The 22,620-nt window shown below is 36.3% G+C and overlaps 1 protein-coding gene across 4 annotated transcripts in view; it reads right to left on the bottom strand.

The window, feature by feature from the left end:
- Aftph (aftiphilin) overlaps window positions 1–21,598 on the bottom strand; it is a 60,700-nt gene extending 39,102 nt beyond the window's left edge. For all 4 annotated transcript variants that reach the window (XR_010040584.1, XM_063229515.1, XM_063229516.1 and 1 more), the window contains exon 1: window positions 21,411–21,598. The gene's annotated coding sequence lies outside the window, so the exon portion shown is untranslated. The remainder of the gene's footprint in view (window positions 1–21,410) is intronic.
- Window positions 21,599–22,620: the final 1,022 nt, after the last annotated feature.

Raw genomic sequence — 22,620 nt, 5'->3', positions numbered from 1 at the left:
GATCACCATCAGTAATAGAAATAATGAACTCACACACAATGAGAACGCAGGAATATTCTTGTCAAAATATATTTGTTTCCACCAAGAAAGAAGCCCAAACTAAGATTTACTCCACAAAATAATTAGCCTGAGCTGGGCATGGTGGCACATGCCTGTAATCCCAGCACTTGGGGGCCGAGGCAGAAGGATTGCCGTGATTTTGAGACCAGCCTGAGTTACAAAATGAGCTCAAGGCCAGCCTGAACTGCATGTGAGACCTTGTCTCAAAAAGCAAAAACAACAAAAAAAAATACTAGCCTGTAACGTTACATTCAAAGTATCAAAATCATCAACTGTAACCTGTAACCCCAGGACTGTAAGAGGCTGAGGGAGAAGGATTACAAATTCCTGATTCTTTTTTTTTTTTTTGTCTTTTTCCTTTTTATGGGTATCGAACTCACGACTGCCTACTTACAAGGCAGGCGCTTATGCCGCTGAGCTAAATCCCCAGCCCCAAAATTCCTGATTCTTGGAATTAACTTTTTTTTTTCTTTTTGAAGGTTCAGTATATGAAACTGTTCCTATCCCTGGGCAATATAGCGACTTAGCAAGATGGTGGCCCAAATAAAAACAAAAAGGACTGGAGATGTTGATCAGGGTGAGTGTCCGGAGACTGTAAATGCCCAGTAGGTCTCCCAAAACACACAAAGTATCAAGGACATGCAAGTTAAGGCAAGATTGAAGAACTGTTTCACACTGAGACACAACTAATTAATGCAATACTTTTCAACTGGATTTCCTTTCTATAAAGTTCAATATTAGGATTAAGATGACTATAAAACCTGAAGGCCTGGATTAGATAGCAGCAATGTTAATTTCTTGCTTGTGATAATAGTACTGTGGTTATGTAAGAGAATGCCCTTGACTGTAGGAAACACAATGAAATATTTGGGAGTGATGGGGTATTGGGTTGGCAACATATTCTCACATTATTTCAGAAAAATATGTTGGTGGCACAGAACTTACATTTTATAAGTATGTGTTTCAAAGCAAAAATTTTAAAAACTTTAAAGTATTTAGGGAATTATATCTGTACATAAATTTAAAAATAAATGTTACTTATACTACTTTATTTTTTAAAAAGTGGCTACACATAGAAACATAAAATTTACCATTTTAAATATATAATTCATTGGCATTAAGTGCAATTATATTGTTGTGCATCAGTTACTATTTTTTTATTTTTCTTATCAGTTACTAATTATCTCTAAATATTTATTGTTTTATTTTCCAAAATATCTTCTATACCTAATTAAACGACTATTTCACTTAACACAAAGTCTTCAGTGTTTATCCATACTGTCCATAGCACATCTCAGAAGTTCATTCCTTTTTAAAGTTGAATAATACTGCAATGTATGTCTATGTTACAATTTGTTTATTCATTGGTCCACAAGACCCTTGGGTTGCTTCTATCTTTTAGCTATTGTAAATAAAGCTGCCATGAGCATAAATATATATCTTGTTGCAAAAGCTTTTTATTTTGAAATAACAAAAGAAAGTTGCAAAAACAGTAGAGTTCTGTGCATCTCTTAAGCCAGGCCCTAGTAAAGGTGATATCTTATACAACTCTATTACAATAGCAAATCAGACACTAACAGTGTTGTAAATTAACCAATATTTTCTTCAACAGATTTTATTAATCATTTAAAAAATGACATGCATCTATTTGTGCTAGTGTGTAGAGTTCTGTTTCATTTCATCTCTTATGGCATATTTGTATAACCACCACCATCATGATAAAGAACTGCCCCTTTTTGCCCTCCATTCTTACCCACTGGCAACCACTAATCTCTTATTCATTAGTTAACCCTTAAAAGTTGAAATCTTTTCCCTCAGTGTAACACCCCTGCAATCTGTCCTGGTTGTTCATTTATCAGTAAGTCAGCCCTCCTTGTTGTTAAGTATTGTTCCACTGAACAGATGTAGTACGTTGTTCACCCACTTACCTGCTTAAGGGCATATGTTTCCAGTATTTTACTACTATAACCAGTATATATAATAAAGATGCTGAGAACATTTATTTACAGGTTTCTGTATAAATGCAAACTGTCACTTCCCTGGGATAAATGTCCAAGAGTGTGACAGCTTATAAAAGTACACGCTTAGTTCTCCAAAAAAGCTGCTATTTTCCAGAGTGGCTGTACTATTTTATATTTCCACAATATCATTCACTCATTTATTTATTTGCAGTACTGAGGACCGAACCCAGAGAACACTGAGCTAAATCCCATCCTTTTTTAAGACAAACTAGCTTTGAACTTTCAGTACTCCTGCCATAGCTTCCCAAATTAGCTACGATTATAGGAATGGGCCACCATGCCCAGTTTATAATATTTTATTTTTAAAGAACCATCTGAGATGTCTTTTTTTCTAACAATCCTCCCCCACCCCCCTTTTTTTACAGTGTTACAAATCAAACCCAGCACCATTTTAGGCCAGCACTCTATCACTGAGCTACATTTCCAGCCCTTTCTAACAAAATCAGTAGTTTAATGCTTTTTCCAAAAAGTTTTCCTTGTTTGAAAAATTAAAATAATTTATTGGTTCAAGGCATACTTAAACATCAGTTGTTAATGCAAATACAAAGATCTGAATTAGGAAATTTGTAACAGCACAGGAAAGTTTCTCTTTCCCTCTCTCCTTGGCAAGGGATTACTCTAATTCTCCTTCTAGATGAGAAGGCTCTATCATCCTTCTAGATGATAGGAAAAACTTGACCAGCTGCATATTCCTCTTGCAGGTCTTGGCTTTAGCCCAACTTACCACTCAGAAACCTAGGAGAATGCCACTACTCTTAGGTTTCAGCCAACAATCCAGTGTGGAAAAGGCTCAAAACTTTCTAGAAAATTCCTGTGTTTAGGGCAACTCTACTTCAATAAAAAAAAAAAAAACAACAACAAAACCTGTTAGGTTAATGGAAGAACTTACAAGTTCAGTTTAACTTAGATAATGTACTTTTTTTTGTTTTTACATAGAAAATATGGGTTTTAAATAATTATTATTTAACTGGGAAGGAAAAAAAAATGGATGAGTCTACAGTCATCCTGTGCCTTACACACAGCAAGATCATTGTTTATTTTGTCCTTTCGGCTACACTACTTACTCCACACAAGGTATACCAGTTATTCAATCTCTTTATAATCTGAAAAAAGATGCACAAGTACACGTATGTGTAAGGGGTTGCAGTCAATTTGTCTTTTTTTTTTCCCTTGCACTGAGGATCAACCTAGAAACATTTTGCCACTGAATTACATACAGCCCCAGTCCTTTTTATTTTTAATTTTGAGACAGGTTTTCATCAAGTTGCCCAGGCTGGGCTTGAATTTGCAATCCAACTGCCTCAGTCTCCAAGTAGAGATTACAAACATGCACTAATATGGCTGACTTCAATTTGTTATTTTTATGCCTGATTATTTCAGCACTTGTTAGAGGTAGATCAAAGAATCTGGGGTTAGGAAATTGTACTATAGGAAGTCCCAAACAAAGGGGTCAGGGCACCAACAATCAGCAATGGACTTGAGCCCTTGTGCCAATTTGCAGCTAGGGAAGCGGGGCACACAGTGGGTAAAGAAGAGTCACTATAAATCTTACACCAGAAAAAAAGCTGCACTTGCTTAAGGACCTCTGGCCTGAAGTTTGAAATGGTCAGGGAAAAGAAAAGATGCATGAGTGGGCTGAGAGCTCTGGAGTCAAGAGATCAGATGGGCTTAGAAAGAAAACAAAGGAAAGAAAGAATGGGGCCCAACTCTTATCTGAGACTACTTGGCCTTTTAAAAATAGTTTCTCAAGAAGAACAAAGTCCGAGAACAAATTTAAATTAACAGATATCAAGACTTGGTTTATTCCCATATGGTCATGTGATAACAAAAATGCCACTGCGGTCACAAGGAAAGATAAACTTTTAAACAAATTATGTTTCATTAATTGCTATCCACATGGTAGTGGTGCGGGGGAAATCCTTGATTCTATCTCTTACAAAAATAAGCTTAGAAAGACATAGGCCTAAATGTGAAAGGTCAAGACAATAACTTTCCAAAAGAGATTACTTCAAAGCCTTAGGGAAGGCAAAAAAATTTTTAAAACACTAATCATGACAGAAAAGACTGATTAATTGGTCTACATTAAATTTATAATGCCTTAATGCCATTAAGAAAGTTAGAAAGCAAGCCATAGCTTGGGAGAAGATATTTGCAGTACATGAAACTGCCAAAGAACTCATATCCAGAATATACAAAGAATTCCTCAAATCAATGTGAGACAACCCACTAGAAAAATGACCAAAACATCTGCACAGGTATTTCACAAAAGGGAGTACACAACTGGGCAGTAACATATCAAAAGTCATCATGAAAATGTACACTAAATCACAATAAGATACAATTAAACATTACTGCAGACTAAAATTAAAATCAAGTTATTTTAACCATAATCATTTGGGCAAAATTTAACAAATTTTTTGTTTGTTTTTTGTTTTTTTGAGATGAAGTCCCACTCTGTAGTCCAGACTGGCCTCAAACTCAAAGCGATCCTCCTGCCTCAGTCTTGAGGGTGCTGGGATTACATGTATGTGTCATCATGTCTAATCAAAAAAAAATTTTTTTTTGAGAATTGTTACACTTTATTGGTGAGGGGGCAACTGGTATACATATTTAGAAAACAATTTGACAATATTTGCTAAAACTATCTAAAACCTTCAGTACCTGGCACATTTTTTACACCACTAAATAATCAACTATCATTACATTTTAACTTTCACCGACTCTGGGTCTCTAGCTACAAAAACATAAGTCAATGTTTGCTTATGGTACAAACACTTACATATTTTCTAAATTTTAGAAGGCTCTAGAAGAATAAGTCACTCAAGAAAATATTTGTAACTACACTTAAGATAGAAGAAGTTGATTTCATTGCTAATTTTCATAATTAATTCCTAGAAAATAACAACTTGACTCATATAAGTAAACTATATATTGCATAGGTTTGGGTGAGCCTGATGACAAACCAAAACCACATTTAAACCTCTACGTTAAACCTACTCAAGAGACCAGGGGTAGTCTGTTAAGTGATGGGAGCTCTGAAGAATAGGAAAGTACAACCCAAAAGTTCCTGTAAGTGTTTTGAAGTAAGTTGGCTGTCTCTCCTGGCCAATTAGAGGAAAGACCATAAAAATAATGAGAAGATGCCTGGTTAGGGTAAAAAAGATACTTCACAGGTAAGAAACACAAGTATTTCCTGTATGTTCCTCAAAGATAGTCCTGATTCCTTCCTATTCTTTCATATCCACACAAAGTACTGTCTACTCTACTGGGCCTTGGGCTTACATTTGGTGGTGGTGGTGTTGGTATCTCGAAGTAAAAGGAATCTCCCAGAATAACGCATTAAGACTTTCTTCCAGACAAGCTAAAAGTTTACAGTCCACACTCCTCACCAAGAAAGAACTCTCATCCTTTACAGAGCAACAGTCCAGCAACATCAGTTTTGTATATCACTTTTAAGACTGCAAGACCTAGATTACAAAATCCCACTTGACCTAGGACCTTCACTCTTTACTCGCTCTCTTTCCTAAGACTGATGTGGCAGGTGGAGGGGACCACATGTAGAAAGGATACTGATCAGAAAAGGAAGAAGACAAACCACTTCTGAAGGCATGGGACTGATTCTCAGAGTATAAACTATCCTAGCAGGGTATATGTAATGGCTCAAAAACATATGCAAATCCTAATTTTTTATCACAGTAAGTCTGACATTTGCATTTAGTGACTTATTAAATCATTTAAGTAAAAGAAAAAAAACTGTCAGTCCTACTTTTCTTGTTGCCAAGACAAAATACCCAATACCTAAAGTTAAAGGAGGAAAGCTCACAGCTGGTAGAGGTTTTAGTCAATACCTGGGTGACTCCAAGGCAGGAAGGCAAATGGCAGAGGGGCAACAGATCCTGGTGGCAGAGGACAACAAAAACAATGAGAGAGTGAGACAAGCCTCTTTTGGTGCCTTATACTATATCTATCCTACTGGGATTAGGGCAGTGGCTAATCCAATCAGCGGACTCATCCAGCAATCTTGCTTCCTTAATTCTAGCACCCTTAATCCCAGTATTGTACTACGCATCATTCACACACTGTACATTCAACCATCTCTGAAAAAAAACCCTGTGACTACATGAGGCTTTGGGGGGATATCTAGACACGAACTGTAACACTATGTTTTCTTTAGGAAGGTGAATAAAAATGTTATACAAGAAATTAACATCAATTTTCATCCAAATGTTTAGTGTTGTAGTAGCTCAAATTCTTTGAAATCTTTAATGTAATATCCTTATGAAAATATGAAGATTCAAAATGTTAATGAATCTTCCCACCCTGCCTACATTTTTGCCTGCTTAAGAGTCATAAGAAAACAGAAGCTGGGTATAGTGGCACACAACTGGTAATTTCAGTAGTCAGAAGGCTGAGGCAGGAGGATTGAGTTCTAGGTCAGCCTAGGTTATATAACAAGTTTCAGGTCAGTCTGGACTTCACTGTGTGACCCCATCACAAATAAACAAACCAAAAATCAAAAGAACAATACAGGGGCTGGGGATTTAGCTCAGTGGCATAAGCACCTGCCTTGCAAGCAGGCAGTCGTGAGTTCGATCCCTGGTACCGATAAAAAAGATTAAAAAAAAAACAACAATACAAAACCAGAGCTCCTCCTCTGAACCATATGAAGATTTGTATTTTAGTCACTTTTTAGTTTTCAATATATCTTGAGGACCATGACACTCTAAATTTGAAAATCTACAATAATGATAATTTTTTGGGTAGTTTGTTCTCAGTGAATTACCTCTACGTAATATATATAGTCCCTACAAATAGATGCTTTTAGTAAAGAACTGAGAATTTTTTTGTTGTTTCTTTTCAGGACTATCTTCTTATTAACATAGGCTGCAAACTTTATGCCTACTTAAACTTCCACAGTATATCAAAGTCGAATTATTTTTAAAAGATCTCATAACCAACTTGTCAACTTACAGACAAAACCTCAAGATATCAGTGACATCAACTGTATGTCATCAGCAACTGGATAAAAATATGAAGTATAATTTAGGATATTTGTTAAATATTCTACATGTGCTTGCTCTTCATTTACATCAACATCAAGATGATTATTTTGTATGCTTACTATGTTCCAGTACTACAGAAAGAACATTCACAAATTATGTCATTTAGCTCTTACACCATCATGAGGTAGGAGTTAGCTTCATGTTACAAATGAAGAAATAAAACAAAAGAGGTTAACTTCTCAACATAGCAAACTAGTAGATTGTCAACTAATTACATGCTAGTCAAATATTTGATGTCATTTAAATCTTGTAGCAATGACTGATTATAAATATTCAAATTATAAGCCCCCATAGCTACTTCAATTTGAAACTGAATGATTTTGAAAAGGTTCTGCAATAATTTGGAAGGAGAAAGGCAACTTTTACAAGCTAAGATGAAATAAAAAATACCAAGAAGCAAAACTTACTTCAGCATGAATGGACGTAACAACAAATGTGAATGAATAATGAAAATATGCAGGAGAATGTCTTTACACCTAAGTTGACCATCTTCAGAAACCAATCTACTGAAACTGACAAAATTTTCTGTCTTTTTTACTTTGATGTTATTAAGGTCCAGTCACAAAAGTACAAATATCATGTATGTGTAATGTTAATTACAGTACGAGCAGCTACACATACTCACTCTTTAAGTGCTAATTACCTTGTCAACCGCAATAAGAGTTATTTTAAAGAAGCTGATTTTCCAAAATTCCTCTGAAAAAGTTCCCCATGAAATGAACATTTTAACCCATACAAATCCAAAATAATATTTTGTGTTTAGGTATATCACTTCATATAAAAATAAAGAACATAAATAAAATCATCAGATTGCACTAGGACTGAACCTCCAGATTTTTTCCACTAAGCTATATCCCCAGTTCTTTACTTTTTGAGGCAGAGTCTCACTAGGTTGCCTGTCGCAGCCTATCAGAGCTCTTGGATTACGTGTGTATGCCACCACACTCAACTTGGATTGCTCTATCTTTAACTTGTCACATCAACTGACCACATTTGAGAGTTTACTAATTATTTCCCTCCATAGCTGCTTCAACTGGAAAATGAATAAACAACACTGATAAAAAGGGCAACAAAATAGAAGCACCAGTGAAGACAGATGCATTTATCTTTGGAAAACAGATTTTTTCCTAGTGCCCTCTGCTTCTATCGTATAGCAGCATAATAAATTAGCCACTCTACCTTCATAACTCCAAAAATTTACAATGCAAACAGCATCTAAAAGGTAGGAAAACCTAGGCTGATTTTGTGTCTCCTCACTAAATTCTTGTTAACATCCACAACTGTGAGTATAGATAATCCCAGGACCTTCCCTTTTCCTTTTCAATTGCTGCTCAGGGGCTCTTTGAACTTCTCCATCACCAGTAACACTGCAGCCCATAAATGTTCAAGATTCTTTCATCCTCAAAACAAATCAGAACAAAATAAAACAAAAGCCTGTCCTTTTCTGCCCTTCTAGCTCTCTTCCTCACCACTGAGCTTCTTGAAAGAGATTTCTCTATTCACACTTCCTAACCTCTCACTCAGTGAGCACACTCAGGACATTCTGGCTTCTCTGTGTACACTACTGAAAACAGTTACCTCACTTGAGGTTGGAAGACTGCATTTTGCCATTACTATTGCATCTGCAAGACCTGAAAACATTACTGCCCTTCTTGCTTGGGCATTTATTCTCCAAAATGCTTAACATAACCCACGTCCAAACCAAATAGATTTCAATAAACCTACCTCTGGTCTCTTAGTGCATCTCCAAAGTAAGGAAATACACAGGTAAATCAGTGTGATCTGAGGGTGGTTGGTCTGAAGTGATGAGTATGAAAAAAAAAATGTAATTCTTTGTGCTGGAAAATGTCTAAAGAAAAAGCAATGAAAATGATAGCATTTAATGCTCAAGCTGGGGGAAAATTGCTAAATGACAAAAATTTGTGTGTTTTTAAGAAAGCTGCTAATATAAATATTTACTTTGATTTAGGGTAATGTCTCAGCATAAGTAGAGAGGTGTCACCAGCACATGATGCTATTCTGGAAAGCCCACTAATTTCCCACAATCTCTTTATCTGCTCCCCAGCAATTGTCTACACTAGCTCATGAAAATTTTCCCACCGAAAGTTTTACAGTCAGCTGACATAAAAAGCTGTCAAGCATTGAAAGAAAAGCTTTTGCTGCATAATTTTAAATTAGTATTTTAGTCAAGATTGATGAGTTAAACCTCAAGAGCCTAAGGTAATCTGAGGAAAACAAAAAACCACCCAAAACCCAAACCAAGTCAAATTCACAATATACTGTGCAGACTTCAAAAATAAAGACATGACTTAAGTCTGTAACTAAAAGATGAACACCTCTGCAGACATTTGGCAGCTGCCTTTCATCTGACGTGCTGTTCTTCATACAATCATAAACACCTACAATGAGAGCAATTCATAAAAAAAGAAAAGCAACTATTCCAGGTCCTAAAAGTGCACCTAAAAGCATTTAGAACTATCTGAGCTAACAGAAAAGGAAGCAGGCAATATGCGAGGTAACCTAAAATTCACAAATATAGCCTTAAAATAAGGCCTATACAACAGCCAATTTACCTTACCTAAGTTTTTGCCAGATGCTCTTAGTTTCATTCTATTCTGCTCTGACCACTCATCAATTAAAGAAAACAAGATGACACAGAGGCAGATGAAATGAACAAAGAAACAGAAAATAAACCATTCATATGTGAGTCATAGATTTAAAAAAAAAAAGGACGACATTCAGGTGGGGGCAATTAACAGAAAGCTTTGCTCAAATACTGTTCATAAGTGTGTATATGTGCGACACATTCAAGTAAAAGTCACAAGTGAGCCTACCTATACTGATCACCCCATGAAAACTATGAAAGGAATTCTGTGGCAAACAGATTTCTAGCTGTTTGACCTTTAACGTTGTTTTTGCTTGGTTTAAAGTTTTACTGTGTCCTCACAGTAAGAAAGACTAAAAGCTAAAAGAAAAAATAGGCACCGAAATAGCTACCAAATGCTTTTGGATGATTTTTTTTAAAGAACACACACATAAAATACAACTATTTTGGCAAATTCTAATGATTTTCAAAGGATCAGGGATTTAGCTCAGAGGTTTAAGCGCCTACCTGGGAAGTAGGAGTTTGATCTGCGGTACCAAAAAAAAAAAAAAGAAAAAGATTGTAATATGTATACCATTTTCTAATGATTTTCACTTTCAAAGGGTTCTCTTTATGAATTGTTTAGGTTCACTAACAAACTTTTTGGTACAGCATATACAACACAAAAAATTTCTAAAATGTACTACTGTATGTATGTATGTATATATAATGTGTGTATATGTATGTGTATATGTGTGTATGGCCCCATACTCCATAACAAACAATTTTTAGTAATGTATCAAAGTTTCTAGTGTACACGTAAGTATGCAAAGGTTATTTTCACAAAAATGTTAATTTCAGTACTGCTTAATTTAAAAAAAGCAACTAAAAACTTTTGCATCTATTAAAAGTAGCTAAATAAAAAGTTCATATATTTAAGGAAAAAAAGATAAAAGCTACATTGCATTAGTAATAAGGGAAAATTCTCAAACACTTTTAAGAGAAAACATTTCTGACATTGTTTTTAACATTTTTTTAAAATTAAGTTTTAAAACTGGTACAATTTATAGAATGGTAAAACTGGTATGATTTAAAATTAAGTTTTAAAACATATGATTTACATAATGATCGTATTCAACACAGGAAATTTGTAGCTGTATATGATATATCTTGATTTGAAAGACATTTTGTTTTATTGATTTCTTCTCCTTCAATGGATCTGCTTCTTCAGCTTACTCTGTAACTGCCAAGTGTTTTGTACATCTTGGCTTCCCTGTATTATTATCCCTGTGAAATCTCTTCTACCTTTTGTTTTTATACAGTCAGAAAGCCCAATTTCCATCTGCAGGCTGCTTGATTTTCAGATTTACCTATCCAAATGCCTTTAAAAAATGTCTTTATCTGGATGCCTCAGAGAGATTTCATATTTATCAACTCCAAAACTGAAGTGTATGTATCTCTACTCAAAAGCAGGAATCACTTGTTCCTATAAAATATTCTGACTTACAAGTCTGGAAATCTGAGTACTTTCTCTGACTACTTCCCCATCACCAACTCCCTTCTACAAACTAAACAAATCACAAGGTTTTACCTCCTTAATATTTCTTAATATCTGTTCTAACATCCAACAACTAATACCTTATTTCAGGGCCTCAATATTTTTGGCTAGGATGACTGCCAACCCCTTGAAATTATTTTAGTTAAAATGGCTAAGATATTTCCTTTTTGCATCAGTCAGACAAAACCATCTACTTCTCCACCAACTCCACATTACCTCTTAAAGTTTTCAGACCTGCCCTTTCTCTAGAGTAACTTCGCAAATGTCCAATGGGTCCATTTACTAAGTCTTCAAAACTCTTTTTGGGAATGAAGTTTTCTGTGAAGTTGGGGAAATGAGATCATTTATAATCAATGAGTTACCATGTGATCACAGGTATAAGCAGCAGACTCTGAGTGGCTGAATAATCTGTTCATGGTTCTCAATGAGATAAGTACAGAGGGTGGAGACCTCCCATCCATTTTTATTATGTCAGATTGTCTGCCTGAGTTAATCCTCCTTCCTTACATCTATCTTTGTTATTATTCTCAATAAAGTAGTAGACTATGTTTCTTTCCATGTTTTTCTTACCTTTTAGGCTCTAAAACAATGGTTTTCATTCTTAGCTTTGTATCAACTTGAAAAACATACAAGTAGATTCTAACAGTTATAATTTTTAAAATGTTTCAAAGATGATACTAATGATTAACCAAAGTTGAAAACCACTATTTTAAGCTTTGAGATAAATATTTCTAAAGTCTTGAAACCACTGATATAGGTAAATCAATGAAACAGTACTTTTCTTATAAAAACTGTTTTCTTATATCACATACTGTATACTTTTTAGTTTTGCTGTACATTTATCTGAGAATATCATTCAAACATTAACATTTTTTAAGATTTTAAAACCAAAGAATTCCCAACATTAAATTTTCAATACTTTTTTAAAAAATGAAATTCCAAAGCCGAGCACATACATTCTTGCATGATAGTGGCTGAGACAGGATCAAAAGTTCAACTCTCACCTGGGCAACTCAGTGAAATCCTATCTCAAAATAAAATGTAAAAAAGGGCTGGGGATATAGCTCAGTGGCAGAATTGCTCCTAGGATTCATCCCAGTACTACAAAAACAAACCAAAACACAAAAAACCTAAACTAAACAAACACTTAGAAAATTTAGTTAAAGGGCCAAATTTAATTATTACAACAATTCTTGAAACAAGTGTTCAACATAACTATGGATTTGGGGAATGCCATTTCAGAAATACTTAATTACTATTTCTACTAATCATAAAACTCATGACAATTTATTTGTTTAAGCTTGAGTTACATTTATATAATTTAAATGTCATAATATTCTTAGAAAAAATTAAACAGTGTTATTATCGTTTCAGGTACAGATATCTTTAAGAGATTAATATTTGAACAGTAACAACAATAGTTTTTCTCAATTTTTTCCAGAAACTAAAATCACTGGTCATCTGATTGAAATTTGAGCTTTTTATTTAGATGTAAGACTTTCATCATGCTTTAAGTAAACTTCTGAAACTGAAAGCTGTATCTGTTTATCCATTATAATACAGGAGAATGAAAGTAAAATATGAAAAAGGATGAGAAGTGGTGACTTGACCAGGATAAGTAATGAACACTTGATGTTTTGTTTGGACCTGTGATAAGAGAAAGACTAGAATTTTGACATTTGAAACAGTTGGCAATTTTTTTTCCCCAAGGAAAAAAGATGCTATCAAACATAAAAAGATGCTATTCAAAATAATAAAAATTATTTTAAAAGTTAAATTATCTCTTAATTACTAAATCTATTAGCAAAATAGAATTTTACATTTAATGTTAAGTTTACTATTAGGTATTTTATCTTTTTTTTCTGCTCATATAAATGGGAGTCTTCACTTCCATCCTAACTGGTAAGTACTATTAACATAAACTAAAGCACACTGTAGTTTTATAGTGTATTATTATGTCGTAAACAAATTCTAAGTAGATAGATTGACCTTTTCCTTTCTGCTTATGTCTTTGCTTTTTCTTATTAACTGCGCTAGCCATACCAAGTTTCAGAGTAGCAGAAACAGTAGCCACCTAGTATTCTACCTTAACAAAGGTAATGCCTTCTGGGTTAAAGTATATATGTTTTATCACATTAGAGAATTATCCAGTAATTCTTAAATTGTTTTTTTTTTTTTAAATCAGGCGCTATGAAAAACATCAGATTTCTTTTAAAAAGTATTTTTCCAGTATTCACATTGCGATAATTACATATATTTTTCCTTAAATCTTAATTCAGGCTAGCCGTGAACTTACAGCAATCCTTCTGCCTCAACTTAGATTAATTAATGTAGCAAAAATACCAGACAGAACAACAATCTTCAGCTTGTAAGATGGCTAGGAAGACCAGTTATTTTGCAGGGAAAAGGTAAATGCTTCTAAATAATCACAAAAGCACTGTATAAGATTAATTGGACTAACTTAATACAGTCTACTTTCTTTATCTGCAAATTCTGCATCAGCAAATGCATACAATTTGCTCAAAATATTCAGAGAAAAATGTGTCTGTACTGAACATATAGATTTTTCTTGCCACTATTTCCTAAATAACATGGTATAAAATTTACATAGCTTTTATACTGTATTAGGTATTATAAATAATCTAGAGACGATTTAGAGTGTGAGGACATATATAGGTTGTATGTAAATATACCATTTTATATAAAGAATTTGAGTGTCCATGAATTTTGCAAGTATATGTGTATGTGTGTTCTGGAACCAATTCATAGATGTAAGAAATGACTACATTTTTCCAGGTCTCATTCAGATTGATTCTCAACATTCCCTAAACATCTTCTCTACCTAAGGCTTACAATTACCGTATTGTAGGGCTCCCAGATTTCTCTCTATAGTCCAGCTAATTCTCTGCTAGAACTTTCTACTTGAACTCCTCAAAGATCTCAAACTGTAAGAGGATAGGGATGTAGCTCAGTGGTTAGGGAGCCTGCCTGTTTAGAATGCAGGGGACTCTGGTTGCTGATACCTTCTCCTTCAAAATAAAACAGAGCTCAAGGTCTTCTTCCTCATACCTTGTGCTATTTCAGGGTTCTCTAAGTCAATGAATGGTCCCCATCCCAACATCCACTCAGTTACTGGGCCAGAACCTTGACAGGCATCTTTGACAAAACTCCTTTCCCTCCACTATCTCTAAAGAATGTTTTACTCATAAGTCTGGAGTATCTTTAGCTCTTTCAAGCTTCCCTAACTCTTACTTTGGTCTAACCGCCACTATCATCTAAATTAGTCTCCCTAACTAGTATTCAATCATGCTCAATCAAGCAATCTTTTTAAACATGGTCATGTCAATCCACAGCTTGTGATAAAGACTCAGAAAAAAGTCTTAGCAAAGCCTATAAGCCACTGCTCTCTCTCCAATCATACTCCCCCTTTCCTCAGTTATTTTCAATGCTTTTAGCTAGGTTTTCTCTCAGTTTTTCAGAGGCATACAATAACATTCCCTTGTGCCACCGTCTTTGCACTTGAAATCTCATTGCCTAAACATTCCTGTACATTCTTTGAGTTAAAAAATCAAGTTTCCTAACACCTTCCCCCAACTCCTCCTACACATTTCTTTCAGAGCAAATGAACTGTAGTAAGTTATAGTTTGTAATCAAACACAATTTAAAAAATTATTGTACATACCATAAAAATATACCACCAGGCTTACATGTAATATGTAAATTTAAAAAGGACTATTAACTATTTTCCAGAAATTAATCTTATACTATACAGTATTTCTTCCACATAGATAGTAAGAAATCAGTGTCAGTTCCAAAGCAGCACTAACTGAAACAATAAAGCCATACAGCCACCTTTAAATTTTCTGATAGCCACATCAAAAAAAAAAAAAAAAAGCAAACAAACAAAAAACAGATGAAATTTTGTATTTACTATATCCCAAATACTCAAAATATTATTTAATCTGTGACTAATGTAAGGTATTATTTCACATTAGTTTTAGAAATGTGCTATGTATTTTACACTTTTATTTGGCGGTAATGGTGAATAAACCAGGGCTCTGTGTACGCAAGGCAAGACCTCTACCTCTGAGCTACACGCCCGGCCCTACACTTTAATTTGGATTAGCTTTATTTCTAGTGCCACATGTGTCTGGTAGTTACTACACTGGCAAACACTATTCGAGAACACTGTGTTTGTTACAGTTAAGGTTCTTGCAGCTTAGAAAGAGCGTTAAGAAAAGGATGATGCTAAGTAAGCAAGTTCAACTTTATATCCAAAAAACATATCTTAGGTTTCAATCCTTCAAAAAATTTAAACCTTCTACACTGCTGAAAAGTCTAAGTCCAAAACAAAAATATAAGTAAATAACTGTAAAACTGCATATTTACTATCATCATCAAGGTGATTAAAGGAAGAATGGTACTCAACCATTGCTTTTAACAGTGATTTTATACCACCTCTGAGAAAACACGGAACTTAGCAACTGCTTTTGAGACTTCATCCTATGGAAATAACAAAGACAAAATAAAATTTTAATACAAACTTGTACCAAGATGCTGTGATAATAAAAACTAGATAAATTCAATCAGTAAGAAAAAGCAGAAATAACTTCAAAGTCACTTGATGGCATTCTACATAGTCATTAAAAATTTAATTTTAAAGTTTACTTAGTAACACTGGAGAAAGCTCACAATTTAATAGTACATTTATGTCATATGACTCATACATGTGAGTACAGTATATGCATATGCATGACACACATACATATATAAAGAAGGGGGAAAACTGAAGGAAAACAGAAAGCTAACCATTTTCTGATGACTAGTGATACTTTCCTTCTATTACTACTTTGGACACAGATTTACTGAACGCTTCTTGGTGCCAGCCAGACATTAAAATGATGCATCCCTGCCATCAAAGGATATGCCAGTTTTCTTTTTACTTTTCCACAATTTTCAAAATTTTATAATAAGCATATTAAGTTTTCATAATCTTAATAGGCACAAAAATACAATATGGAATGAACACAGATTTGGGCAAATCAGATGCACAGTGCTGGGTAAACTGGGGAACAACTGAATATGGCTTTGAGTACTTTAGAGGACCAAACAAAGCTAAACAATTTATGAAACAGTATACACGGGCCAGGGATTTGGCTTAGTGGCAGAAGCACCTGCCTGGCAAGCGTGAGGTTATGAGTCCAATCCCCAGTATCAAAAACAAAAATACAAAACAAAGCAAAACAAAGTATACATAAGATTTCATTCGATAATGTATAATTGTATTAAAATGTATAGAAAAATATGTACTATTATATAAACTACTAACTGTGGTATCTCAGTTTAACGATTTTTCTCACTTGTCTATTTTTTATTATGCTTTTGTTACTGTAAATAAAGTATCTTACAAAATTTATATGCATAGTTGATTGACCATCTGCTATACTAAAACTTAATAAAAGGAATCACAAGCTTAATGAAACTTACTTTTAATTAATGGGAATGGCACATGACAACAGTAATGCAAGACAGAATACAAATATCATACGAAATAAAAATGTGGCAACCAGATTCCAATAAAAAGATCCCACTTGACTGGGAAAGGAAGAACGAAGAAAATGATAAAATGCTTCATGAAGGACAAAGAACATAAGATAGTTGTTTTGTTTTGCGGTGACAGAGATCATCAAACCTAGGGTCTCACTTCTAGACAAAGGGCCTACCACTTAGCTGCTAACCCCTAGCCCTGGAGAATGAATCTGAAATAGGAAGGATTTAATTAATAGAGGAAGAGGCAGGCACTAAAGATAAAGCCAGAGGCCACTGACAAAGCACAGTCAGAGTTTTGATTAGAATATAAAATCTATGAAAAGAATAGGCAGCAAGGTATTGAGGGCCTTCAATTTTCAAAAACGCCTTAGTAAGTTTTTGAGTTCAGCAATGGAAAGGATTATTGGGGTACCTACCATTTTCTCTTCACCTCTAATGCTACCACTTTGGTTCAAAACATGATAATCTCGGACCTGTGTCACTATAACCACCTGTAATGAATCTTTCTGCTTTACTCTTGCACTCCTATGGTGTATATACAGCAGCTGGGTTGGTACTTTCATTTGGGGACAGGGGTGCTGGGGATTAAACACAGGGTCAGGTCTCTAGCCCTAATGGATCCTTTTTAAGATACAAATTAGCTCTTACTCAAAAACTATACAATGGCTTCCCAACTCACAGGGTAAAAAGTCAGTCACTAGAATTTCCGTAATAATCTAGTCTCCAACAATGCTCTCCCCCAACTGACTTCCTACCACTAGTCTGCTTGCTCACTCTATTCTAGCCACCCTGGGCTTCCCTGCCAGTTTTTATAATATTTCAGGCATGTATCTGTTGACCACTCTTCCCCTTATTCTCTTTGCTTCCTTTAGATCTCAAGCCTTCTCTGACCTTACTCTATATAAAAAGCAAGCCCTCCCAAACCTTAGACAATCTCTTTATCCTAGCTGCAAGTTAAAACAACAACAACAAAACACAAACGCTCTTAACATCTTTTTTTTCCTTTTTTTCTGGTACTGAGGATTGAACTCAGGGCCTCACACTTACTAAGCAAGCACTTGAACCTATGAGTTAAATCCCTGGCTTTCCCGTTTTCTTCACAACACTTAACATCATCTGGCATTTTACTTCTAGCATATTTGTCCTCCCCCCCACACACACAAACAAGATACATATACACAAAAGCAAAGGCTCTGAGGGTAGTTTTTTACTGTTCTTTGTTCATTTCAGTATTCCCAGTACCCAGAACAAGGCCTGATATATGGCAGGTGCTCAGGTGCTCATTTGTTATAAGAATGAAAGAAGATACCACGGTGTTAATTAGTTGAAACAGTTTACGATGCACTGTATTTATAACATGTAGTGAATTTATTTGAACTCATTATATAATTTTCCAATGGGAACTATTTACTAATACAGTGCTTGTAAATAAGTTTCAAGCATATGGTCTTTATTTATTAGCAGTTTATTTCTAAAGGCTTGTCTTTAAACTAATCATTTCAAATAGGGGTGGTAGAGACATTATTTCTCTCAAAATAAAAAGCAGTGACTCCTCACCTTCTCTCTTCCATCCACTGAAGGTACTAACTTTTCCCCTTCCCCAGAGAATAGGTCTGATTCACACACTTATGAGCCCTAATCCTAGGGTGAGACCACAAATAGAAACTAGAAGTAGAACATAGGTCAGCACTTAAAGACCCCTAGTAAATTCGTTTCTCTGGCTCCTCTAAGTAAAATTAACTTAGAGGAGCCAGAGAAACGAATGTCTTAATTCAAATATTTTTAAATTAAAAGTGCCTGTATTTTAAGAGGAAGTCAGCACAAAATAATACTAACTTTTCTGTTCCCTTTTTAAATACACAGTATTGAAAGACAGACTGAAAGTTCATATATTTTAATATTAAACACCTAAACTGTAGATTTTATTATGAAGAATTTCAAGTATATAAGCAATGTTGGGGGAAGAAAATAAGCGATACAGTACCCCTCTCAACTGGGTTAAATCTTAATCTGTTACCCCATCTGCTTCAGTTATATTTTAAAGATTATAAAGATAAACTTTAAATTGTATGGTCCCTTTCTAGAACCTTCATCCCTCTCAAGTTCTCTAAAGATAACGTACTGTGACTTGATGTTTACCATTCTTATGCACATTTTTATACTTTTGCTGCATATTCCACAAATCACAGTAAACGTGGTATAGTTCTACATGTTTTCAAACTATATAAATGGTATTATTACATTTCAGTTCTGACATCTACCACCTGTTCTGACTTTAGGTAAACTATCACCTATATGCCTCAGTTTCCTATCTGAAAAACATAAATAATACTACCCACTACCTTATATGGTTGATGAGATATAAATGAATCGATACTGTTAAGAAAGCACTTTTAGAAGTATCTTGGGTGTAGCTCAGTGGTAGAGCACCTGCTCAGCATGTAAGGAGGCCTCAGATCCATGAAGGAAAAAACAAGTATTCTGCTTCCAGAGAGCAGTGTAAGTATTTGCAATTACTATCCAAAGCTCAGAAGGACTTTGACTGTGTCTGCTATAACAATATACTGATTAAAAAATATATATATACTGATTGAGAAAAGGTTAATTAAAGTGACATATGTAAATTCATGTAATGCCAGATAGTCTCACAGTTGGATTCAAATGAAAAATACAATGTTTAGGCTGGGAAGGCTCACTACACTACATAACAAACTGAAAGTACTAAAAATAGAAAAAATGTTGTATTTTTAAATTTACAAACTGTGCATAATATTGAACTGGAATTTAAAGTACTGATTTAAATTGATGATTTAAAAATATTCAAAGACTTAGCCACCTCCTTTTATGAGATTTGGGCAGAGAGATGGGTGAGAAGGGAAATTCCTCAATGAGATACTATTTAGAGACTGTTTTGCCTAATAAAAGAGGCATTTTCACCACTTTTCTCATCTAATTTTTTTGCTAACTTTACGCAGAATAAAATTTACAATAATGCTTTATAATAGGATTCACCTAGTTTATATGGTTTTCAGAAAAACAAATGGATCCTGCAGAATTTATCAATGTCATCTTGGGACTTTTTTTTTTTTTTTTTAGATCTTGGACATTTTATCTTTGTTTTGACACAGGATTTTTATTAAAGTCGCTAGGGCAAAAGATCAGAAAACATCCAAACTCAATATATATGAGTCCCACTGAATTTCTTTCAAGAGCTTTTTAATAACTCAAAACTGTATCTGCGTTTTGAAGACCAAATGAAATACGTCTAATTCGACACACACACAGAACAAGATCTAACGAGAATCTAGTAAATAACATTTGCTGGGCTAGAAGTTTTTTATGCAGGATCTATCTTCTAGTCTGTGAAATATCTCAATAGAGAACATTTAGAAAACTACCAGGTATCTTGTTAACAAAACATACCTCTACAAAGTGCTAAAAATGACTACTACAAAAGCCAACCTTTAAGTTGGAAAGCATATAAATCCATGAAAAGTGTGCTAAATATATCAACATGAGTTGAAAAATGTATTTCCTCTAGCTTAGCATATATTTCTATGTCTAGAAGGCTAGCTGCAAACTGTAATTAAATGTAACAATAAGGGTAAACTGTGCTGCCCTCCACAAAAAAACCCCGGTATATGAGAATGCAGTCTATTAAGAGATTTATGACTTAGGAAAAGTTCACAAATAAAGTTCTACCTTACTCTTTCCAAAGTGAGAACTTTGAAACAGAACATTGCTTCTGTTTCACATCTCCCCCCAATCTAGTAAAATGTATATGTATAAGTCAACCCAGTATAATATTCAGTGGGAAATCAAGCTTTAACGAATAAACAAATAGGAAAAAGGCCCAAATACTCTCTCTACCTTCTATTGGCAAAAGAACCCCATTTCCGCTCCCCCTCCGTCCTCCGCCCAAGCAAGACGCAGCACCTGCCGAGCCCGGCGCTCAAATAATGGTCTAACTTTTTAAACGCAATATGAGAAGACGACGCAGATGATTTCTTGAGGAGTCCCAGAAGACAGAAGAAAACGTCCTCCCAAAAAGGGAGGCACGGGCTTTGGGGCCGTCTCTTCTGCTTGTTGGAGAATTTAAAATTCGCTTGCTTCAGGGACCCTTGAAAGCTGCACCCTCCGGTAGCGGCCGGCCTCGGGCCTCGGAGAAACAGGCAGTGTTTACACCTGTCACGAGGAAGAAGGAGGAAGCCCGAGCAAAGCCCCAAACTTCTCAACAGCTCCTGGGAGGGAGCGGCCGGCGCGGGGCTGTGGGTAGGTGGAAGCGGAGGGAAAGGGCGAGACCGTGGCTGCCGGGGAAGGAACGGCTCACACTCCCCGGCCGGTGCCCGGGCTGGAGAAGACGATGCCGGGCGCCGCAAACAGCTTTCCTGCAACCGCCGCGGAAGACAGCAGAGCCGGAGCCCGAAACCTGCAGGCCCGCAGAACCGGCTGGGTCCCTACAGCCCCAGGTCCGCGGCGGGCAGGTGCTTCAGGCCAGCGCGAGGGCTGGCTGTGGGCCAGGTCTCCGCACACTAAGCCCGGAGCGGCTGAGGGAGCGGAGCGGCAGCGCTTACCTGGCTCGTTCGGGGCGGCCGCGCTGGGCATGGCTCAGGGGCCCGGGGAGGAACTGGCTCCCCGAGGAAGGACCGGCTATTCGGAGGTGGTGAGAGCGGAAGGCAGGCTGTTCCCGGGCCTGTCAGTGCAGCAGCGCCGTGGACGCCCACCCGGAGTTTCAGCGCTGCCGTGGGACCCCCATCCCAGTACCCTCCGCCCTCTTCCGCCGCCGCCGCCGCCGCGGCCGCCTCCACCTCCTCCTCCGCGGAGGCCCCCCGCCCACTCCACACACTCTCCCATCATGCAACGGGGGAACCGCTGCCGCTGATACGTCACTTCCGGGCGCAGGTAGTTAGGTCGGGGCCGGGAGCTGGTGGGTGCAGCTAGTGGGCGGTGACACTAGGGGAATTAATGTCAGGGAACGCTCAGCCTTGCGCAAGCGCCATGGCGCCGAGCAAGGGCAGCCATTTTAGGTACGGGCAAGTTGCCCTTTCCTTTTACTTCCCAGTCAACCTGGAGTGGGGGATAGACGTTCTCCCTCCCTCCACCGCCCGCTGAGGCGGCGCTCCAAGAGAGGGACAAGCGCTGCTCTCCGCTTATTAATGATCTGTTCAAAACTGAGCTACATCTCTCGCTTTCCAAATAAGATTGTGGTTTACAGATATACGGCCAGATCTTTTACACCAAAAAACCTACTGAGCCCCACAACGACGTTCTCAACAGGCTTCCTCTTTTTTATGTAAACCTACAGAACAGGAAACTGACAACAAATAACAAAGAAGTGATTGTTATATATCAAAATTAAGATGAGAAAGCAACATCCATAGTAACATCATCTTCAACAAAATAAAAACAATAATCTGAAATTTGGCTAACCGATGGAGGTGGTGGTGTTTCTTTATTGTTCTTCAAATTAACTTATACATTTAAACGCTTTTCTCTAACAAAGATCGTAAAAAAGTGTGTTTCCATCGTCGGTCCTGAGCAGTTCCCGTGAGTTCTACCCCCTGCTCCTGACACCAGCCGCTGTAAAAATCACACTAGAAGACTATCCGATTGTTATTACCGTCTGGGAAAATGATCTCAGGTTTCTACCCCCAAAATCAGGAGTCCTGCCAGGTCCTCATTTTACCCCCATTTGCCAAACCTCTGCATCAATAATTTGAATAATTTAAAATAGTTCCCCAAGAGCAGAGCTCAGCAGATGCACAAAGAAACAAGGATGGAAAA

The sequence above is a fragment of the Cavia porcellus genome, unplaced genomic scaffold (genome assembly GCF_034190915.1).
Source record: "Cavia porcellus strain 051 isolate PalLab524CR breed Dunkin Hartley unplaced genomic scaffold, mCavPor4.1 scaffold_18, whole genome shotgun sequence".
NCBI lineage: Eukaryota > Metazoa > Chordata > Mammalia > Rodentia > Caviidae > Cavia > Cavia porcellus.
Note: the sequence above shows the minus strand (reverse complement) of the source record. Positions and strands in the feature narration are given on the sequence as shown.